An 8698-nucleotide genomic window follows, 5' to 3' on the forward strand; every position below is an offset into this window, starting at 1 on the left:
GTATTGTGGTACACCTGTGCCTGCACACACACACATGTATGGTGGTACACCCGTGCCTGGACACCCACACACATGTATGGTGGTACACCCGTGCCTGCACACCCACACCCACACATGTATTGTGGTACACCCGTGCCTGCACACCCACACCCACACATGTATTGTGGTACACCCGTGCCTGCACACACACACATGTATTGTGGTACACCCGTGCCTGGACACCCACACACATGTATGGTGGTACACCCGTGCCTGGACACCCCCACACACATGTATTGTGGTACACCTGTGCCTGCGCACCCACACACACACGTATTGTGGTACACCTGTGCCTGCACCCCCCCACACACATGTATTGTGGTACAGCTGTACCGGCACCCACACACACACATACACACAGCCACAATAATAAAAATTTTAAACTAAAAAATTAAAAATTGAAAGGCAGAAGGATGGAAAATTAGAGAAAGGCGTGGGGGGGGGTTTCAATGAGATGGCTCAGAGGGTGAGGGTACTCGCTCCCAAGTCTGAAAACCTGTGTTTGGTTCAGAACACACAGTAGAGGGAGAGAATTGATTCCCACAAATTGTCCTTTGATCCCCATACATCTATGTGCCTACACATATACACACAAAATAAGTAAATAAAAATGTAATTTAATTTTTTTAAAATGTACCAAGTCTAGTGGTGCACACCTTTAATCTCAGCACTGTGGACACAGAAACAGGTGGATCTCTGTGAGCTCCAGGCCACTCGGTCTAAATGAAAGAGCTGGAATCAGCAAATCCGAGGCCAGCCTGGTCTATATGAGACCTCAGAAAATTAAAAAAATTCACTGGGCAGTGGTGGTGCGTGCCTTTAATTCCATCACTTAGGAGGCAGAGGTAGGTGGATCTCTGTGAGTTCAAGGCCAGCCTGGTTTATAGATAGTGTTCCAGGATAGTCAAAGCTACACAGAGAAACCCTGTCTCAAAAAAACAAAAATAAATAAATAAATAAATAAATAAAAATTAAAAAATGAAACAAACGTGGAGCACTTTAAACTATATGGGTGGACCACATCTTTTTTGTTTGTTTTTAGTTTAGTTTTTGTTTTTTTGAGACGGTGTTTCTCTATGTAACAGTCCTAGCTATCCTGGAACTAGTTCTGTAGACCAGGCTGGCCTCGAACTCACAGAGATCTGCTTGCTTCTGCCTCCTGAGTACAAGGTTAAAGGCAGGCGCCACCACTGCCTGGCCACACCTTTATCGAGGGCTGTAATTGCAGGCGTGTGCACTATAGCTGTCTCTGAACATTTTACTTTTAAAATAATTACACACATACTGCACAGTGGCACACGCCCTTAATCACAACACTCAGAAGATGGAAGCAAGTAGATCACCGTTTGACGACAGCCTGGTCTACATACTGAGTTCCAGGGAAAACAAACCTACAGAATAGACCTTGTCTCCAAAATTTTATGTTTCGTATGTGAGGGTATATGTACATGTGTATGTCCACGGGTGGGGGAGGGGTATACATGTGCCATGGTGCACATATGAAGGTCAGAGGGCAACTGAAAAGAGGGGGTTAGTTCCTTCTACCATGTGGGGCCTGGGGGTTAGACTCAGGGTGTCAGATTTGGTGGCAAACACCATTGCCTACTGAGTTATCTCATCTGTCCAGTTTTTTTAAAGAATGAGTTATTTTATTTTATGTGTATGAGTGTTTAGTTTGCTTGGATGTGTGTGCACCACCTTTGTTCCTGGTTCTACAGATGCAGAAGAGAGCGTTGGGTCTCCTAAAACTGGAGTTACAGATGGTTATGAACCACCACGTGGCCTCTGGGACTTAAACCCTGGTCCTGTGCAAGAGCAACAAGTGAGCCATCTGAGCCATCTCTCCAGCCCCTCACTTCTTAAAAAATAGTTTTCGTTGTTTTCCTTATTTATTTAGATTTATTCTTACTTATGTGTCTGTGTGGGTCCCCTGAAGCTGGAGTTAGAGGCAGTCGTGAGCCACTCCGCATGGGTGTTGAGAACCAAACGTGGATCTTCTGCAAGAGCAGAACGCACCCTTACCCACGGAGCTGTCTCTCCAGCTTCTGAATGTTTTGCTTTTGCAGATAAAGCAGTGATCTGAAATTGTTCTACATCAGAACACAAGAGGAAACGCACCATGTCCACAATGGCTAGGTTTTGTCCTTACTGCTGAATGGCAGGATTATGAGCAGTTCTCTGAGCGTACCGCCTAGCCACTGGTTTAGAGGTCACTCCATGTTTCCTGGGAGCCCACCTCATGCCGCTATTAACCTGCAAGCCACTTGAGAGCGGGGACGCTCTGGAGCGCTTCCTTCGCGGACCAGCTGCATCCCACAGGGTAGGAGTTTACTATCTATGATGTAATGCAGGAATGGTGATGGCTTGCCAGATGGTGATAAGACCAGCAGACAGTCACGGCTTTTATACCACAGGCATTTGGCCAAACAGCCAAGCAGCGAGTGACACAGCCAAATCTGTCATTGCTTTTTCCTTCACAACTGGCTCCACTGGCCTAATGCCTTCTCTGGAACCATGGCCAGTTATCATTGGAAGCTGGTCAAATCTCTGGGGTTTACACTAAATCAAATGTTCTCATTTGATGGCAGTGGTGAGGAAGAAGCTGAGAAATGTGTGTGTGCTGTACATGGATGCACGTGGGTGTATGCAGACATGCACGCAGGTGTGTGTGCACCTGTGTGGGGGCCTGAGGTCAACCTTGAGTATCTTCTATTACTGTTAACCTTGTTTCTTTGAAACAAAGACTCTCACTAACCTTGGAGCTCACTGATTCGTCTAGGATGCCTGGGCAGTGAGCTGCAGGGATTTGTGTGTCTATCCTGCCAGTAGCCCTGGAGTTACAGATGCATGCTGCAGGGTCCATGCATGCTGCAGGGTCTAGGCACACCGCAGGGTCCAGCTTTTGCATATTTTACCAACTGAGTGGTATCTCCAACCTGAAAAGAGGTCCATGACCTAGTTTGCTTTCTATTGCTATGGTAAACACCACAGTCAGATGCAGTTGGAGGAGGAAAGGATTTATCTGGCTTATTTTTCCATGTCACAGTTCATCACCATGGGAATCCAGGGCAGAAACTCAACACAGGAACCTGGAGGAAAGAAGTGAACAGGGACCATGGAGGAGCTTTCCCCTCTGTGAGCTATGAATACATTTTATTACCATTGGTTAATAAAGAAGCTGTTTCAGCCTATAGCAGGGCAGAATATAGCCAGACTGGAAGAAATACAGAGAGAAAGTGGGTGAAGTCAGAGAGATGCCATGAAGTTGCCAAAGGAGAAAGATGCCAGAATGCCAGAACCTTACCGGCAAGCCAGAGCCTCGTGGTGATACACAGATTAAAAGAAATGAGTTAATTAAAGATGTAAGAGTTAGTTAATAAGAAGCCTGAGCTAACCAGGTGGTGGTGGCGCATGCCCTTAATCCCAGCACTCTGGAGGCAGAGGCAGGAGGATCTCTGGGAGTTCGAGGCCAGCCTGGTCTACAAGAGTTAGTTCCGGGACAGGCACCAAAGCTACAGAGAAACCCTGTCTTGAAAAACCAAAAAAAAAAAAAAGGAAGCCTGAGCTAATAGGCCAAACAGTACTGTAATTAATACAGTTTCTGTGTGGTTATTCGGGTCTGGGTGTCCGGGAACGAAAGAGCAGTGTCTGGTCACGGAGCACTGCGTATTGGCTCATCCCCATGACTGGTCCAGTTTGCTTTTTTTTCTTTCTTTCTCAGACAAGATCTCACTATGTATCTCTGACTGGCCTGGAACTTGCTATGTAGACCAGGCTGGCCTCGAACTCACAGAGACCCACCTACCTTTGCCTCCCAAGTGCTGGGACTAAAGGCGTGTGTAGACAGATTTTTCTTTGTGCCTCTAGCTCACAAAAAAACAACATGGAGACTTATTTTTAATTATGAAAGCTTGACCTTAGCTTAGGCTTGTTTCTAACTAGCTCTGATAACTTAAATTAACCCATTTCTATTCATCTATGTGTTGACACATAGCCCATGGCTTTTACCTCTCCTCCCGCATGTCCTGCTTCCTCTGTATCCGACTATTGACTCCCCCTTCTTCTTCCCAGAGCTCTCTGTCTGGAAGTCCCGCCTATACCTCCATCCTATCTATGGCCATTTAGATTTTTATTAAACCAGTAACAGTGACATATCTTTTCACAGTATAATCAAAAGTATTTCTTAATAGGCATACAGCACTGGTCTACAGAGCTAGTTCCAGGACAGGCTCCAAAGCCACAGAGAAACCCTGCCTCGAAAAAAAAAAAAAAGGCATACAGCATTATGCCTGGTTCTACAGACCAGTCTAGTGAGAGCCATTCCTCAGCCGAGGTTCCCTCTTCCCACCTAAACTTCATCAGTCTGACTGAACCTTGAGTGGTGTGAATGAGGAAGATGAAGGCTTGGGAACAGTCTAAGGACAGGTGACCTTGGAGCAAGACTCTACCCAGAGAAGCTTCCAGCTTGTGAAAAGGAAAAACTCATGGAATTTTCTGCTTCTAAAAAGCACCAGCAAACTAAGGCCACTGGAAATGGGATCCAGAACCAGCGGCAGAACACAGCAGTGTTGCTCACGTGGCTCTGGCTTTAGAATCAAGAGGGATAAAGGAGAAAAGGGGTTGTGGAATATCCCTCCACAGTCAGGGAGAGCTGTGGAGGCCAAGTAGGTAGCAGGGTTACATACATATTAGCCCTGAGAGGCTGTTTCAGGAAGCTGTGAAAAGGAGGCTCCAAGATGTTGGGGACACGGGAGCTGCAAGAGGCCTGCTAGGGAGTACTGTGCTAGGGAGTAGAGTCAGCCCAAGAGACAGAACTATGCTGTAGGTAGCAGGGCCAGAAGGGTGGAGCCATCTAAGCCTTTTGACAGTGGACACGGAACTACAGAATCTGGAGCTTGCCCTGCTGGGTTTCAGTCTTGCTTTGGTCTAGTATCCTTCATTTGCCCTGCTTCCTCCCTTTTTTGAATGATGATGCCTATTCTCTGCCGTTGTATGTTCAAAGTATCTGTAAGAGGATATTGAGAGAGTATCCCCTTAACTAGGCATGGTTCATACCTATAACCACAACACTCTGAGGAAAAGCTAGAAGATCGGGAGTTCAAAGTCAACCCTCACTACATACCCAGTTCAAGGACAGCCCAATTCAACCTCTCCCTCCACCAGTGCCTTCTCCCTAAAGTGAGCTTTAGGCTGAGCTCACTTACTGGGAGCGTTTAGAATGGGGTCCATACATATGCCATATGCTCTATGAGAGTCGACGCTTACGGTAACATTCTCTCGGTCAGGGCTGGCTTTCTCGGATGAAGTCTCAGCCTCAGAATGAACGAGCAGGTTTGTCAGGTAAAGTAACTTTCAGAGTTTTGGCTTCTGTTGATCCTTGGGCCTAAAGGATGGTTTCAGCCGGTAAACGGGGGGAAGGCACTTGATACAAGCCGAATGACCTGAGGTGGATCCCTGGATTCCACATGGTGGAAGGAGAGAACCTGTCCCCATGAGCTGTCCCTTTGAGCACACTGTGGCACATGCCCTGATCCACTCCCTCCCGTGCACACAAAATGAATAAATGACACTAATTTTTAAAAATGTATTTAAGTTTATTGTGTAGGAATATTTTGCTCAGATGAATGTATGTTCACAAGGCATCAGATCCCCTGGAACTAGAGTTACAGATGCTTATGAACCACCATATGGGTGCTGGGCTCAGGGCCCAGTTTCTCTGAAACAGCAACAAGTGCTCTTAACATCTTGGCCATCTCATTAGTCCCCTAATTTAAATTAAAAACAGCCGGGGGCTGGAGAGATGGCTCAGAGGTTAAGAGCACTGACTGTTCTTCCAGAGGTTCTGAGTTTAATTCCCAGAAACCACATGGTGGCTCACAACCATCTGTAACAAGATCTGGTGCCCTCTTCTGGCCTGCAGGGACACATGCAAGCAGAATGCTGAATACATAATTAATAAATAAATCTTAAAAAAATTAAAAATAGCAATAAAAAAGTGATGATGAAGAGGGAGAAAGAAAAGTAAATTTAAGAAAAAAAATAATAAGGCCTGAGGTTTGGCCTTGTGGTTCAGGCCTGCAGTGCTAGCATTCAGGAGGTCGAGAGAGGAGAATTGCCGTGAGTTTGAGACCCTGTCTCAAAAAACAGCAGCAAAAACAAATAAACTGGACATATGGCACGTGCTTATATCACAGCCCTTAGCTAAGTGGAAGCATCAGGAATTCAAGGTCATCCTTGATGGATACCTGGTTAGTGTCAGGCCATCCTGGGCTACACAGTGAGCTCTACCTGATAAGTTCCAGGCCATCCTGGGCTACATGGCGAGTTCTAAGTCAGCCCGAGACACATGAGACTCTGTCCCAAAAAGCAAAATATACAAAATGTATATTTTTAAGGTAAAAAGGAATTGCAGGCTACACAAAGGTAATCAGTTCATCGTTTTGTTATCTTTTCTCCCCTGCTTGGTAATTAATAGTCTGACATTCGGTCCTTGTTTTGCTATTGTCAGTTTCGTGTTTTCAGTGCTGGGCTTCACACAGGTGAGGCCTCTACCCTTTCAGGCACGTCCAAGGGAACTTTTTGTGTGCTTGTTTGTTTTTGAGACAGTGTCTCGCATGTAGCCCTGGCTGGCCTAGAACTTACGATGTAGACCAGGCTGGCCTTGAACTCACAGAGCTCTGCCTGCCTCTGCTCTATGTTTAAACTGAGATGTCTTCCTGAACCTGGAGCTCACTCTGCCTGATTGCCTGGACAGCAAGCGCTGGGGAGCCACCTGTCTGGTCTCAGGGTGCTGAGATTTCAGATCGCGCAGAGCCTGACGTGTCAATCACTCTGCCTCAGCCTCCTGAGTGCTGGGGTCAGGGGCGTCACCATACCTGACCAGACACTTGCTTTAACGTGGCTGCTGTGGGAACCCGATCTCTGCTTCTTACCCTTCCTCCGCAAGCACGTCACCCTCTGGACTACCTTGGCAGCCCTCCCTGTTTTTAAATAAGGTTTCTCGTAGCCCAGGCTGATCTCTACTTTGTTACGTAGTCAAGAATGAACAGAGCTTCTGTTCTCTTTTTAAAATTCTCCTTTCTCCTTTCTTGCTGGGCAGTGGTGGTGCACACCTTTAATCCCAGCACTCGGGAGGCAGAGGCAGGTGCATCTCTGTGAGTTGGAGGCCAGCCTGGTCTACAGGGGAGTTGCAGGACAGCCAGAATTGTTACACAGAGAAAGCCTTTCTTTTTAAAATGCGGAATGTTTCAGGAACTTTCAAATCATTCTTGAACAGGGACCATGTTAATCTTCTCTGTATTATTTCAATCTATTAGTATTTTATTTATTTAGTATTTATTTCAGTATTTTAGTGCTGCCAAAACATAGATGTTCTCTCTCTCTCTCTCTCTCTCTCTCTCTCTCTTTTTCGCTCGTTCTCGCTCTAACTCTCACTCTCTGCGTCTTCTAAATTTTGACCTTGAGCTTCTAACTCCCCTATATCCACCTCTGACTGCTGGGACTACCACCACACCTAGTTTTTTGTTTTTTTTTTTTTTTTTTGGTTTTTCGAGACAGGGTTTCTCTGTAGCTTTGGAGCCTGTCCTGGAACTCCCTTGGTAGACCAGGCTGGTCTCGAACTCACAGAGATCCGCCTGCCTCTGCCTCCCGAGTGCTGGGATTACAGGTGTGCGCCACCACCGCCCGGCCACCACACCTAGTTTTATGCTGTGTCAAGGGTCTAATCTCCTGAAGCTAAACAAGCCCTCTACCAAGTAAGACCCCCCCAACTCATTTAAATCTAAAACTATTCCGAATAGAAAATCTAAGGCCGAGGATGTGTTTCATGGTGCAGCGTTTACACAGACTTGTCAAGTGTCGGGGTTGACCCTTTTGGCCTGGATCTGAATTTAGTTAACAGTCTGATATCGGATATTAGTAATGCTGTCTAAACAAGCACAGAGCAATTATAAAATACCCGATTGTACTCACCATGCTATTAAGAGATTTTGTTCTCATTTTATAAATGTAGGAAGCTGGGCAGTGGTGGTGCATGCCTTTAATCCCAGCACTTGGGAGGCAGAGGCAGGCAGATCTCTGTGAGTTTGGGCTACAGAGTGAGTTCCAGGACAGGCTTCAAAGCTACAGACAAACCCTGTCTCGAAAAATCAAAATAAATAAATAAATAAATAAACATAAATAAATAAAATGTAGGAACATACGTGAGAGAGTTCAATTATGCAACTGCTAATAAGCATTCACTAGTGAGCTATTGGTGACTGCCCTGGAGCAGGTTACTGGTGGTGTTGGGGCTTCTCTACAAGTGTTTTGAGCAGCTCTTAAGGTCGGTCACGTGACCTCCACTCCCCCCCCCCCTCATTCAGCTCCTTCTCTGCCCCTTACCACTCACTACCTGCCAGGTTTCTGGCTGTCCCTGCACCCTTCCCTCATCTGCTGCATCTGTCACTACATCTATAACGCGTTCCTCTGAGATGCTCTCCCATCTTACCATCGGCCCTCAGCCCACTCTCTTTCTCACGGTCACGATTCAGGCTCAGGTCTCCCGTCCTGTTCAAACACCCCATCTTTCTAGTATCAATGCCTGATTATCCCCAACTACAATCTTCTTCTTTTTTTTATTTTCGAGACAGGGTTTCTCCGTAGCTTTTGGTTCTTGTCG

General features: G+C 46.3%; 1 non-coding gene across 1 annotated transcript; it reads right to left on the reverse strand.

The window, feature by feature from the left end:
- Nucleotides 1-7270: 7270 nt before the first annotated feature.
- On the reverse strand, nt 7271-7372 carry LOC113457991. Its single transcript, XR_003378451.1, has one exon. It is a non-coding gene; the product is annotated as a U6 spliceosomal RNA (small nuclear RNA).
- Between the last annotated feature and the right edge of the window lie 1326 nt (nt 7373-8698).

The sequence above is a fragment of the Microtus ochrogaster genome (assembly GCF_000317375.1).
Source record: "Microtus ochrogaster isolate Prairie Vole_2 chromosome 14 unlocalized genomic scaffold, MicOch1.0 chr14_random_1, whole genome shotgun sequence".
NCBI lineage: Eukaryota > Metazoa > Chordata > Mammalia > Rodentia > Cricetidae > Microtus > Microtus ochrogaster.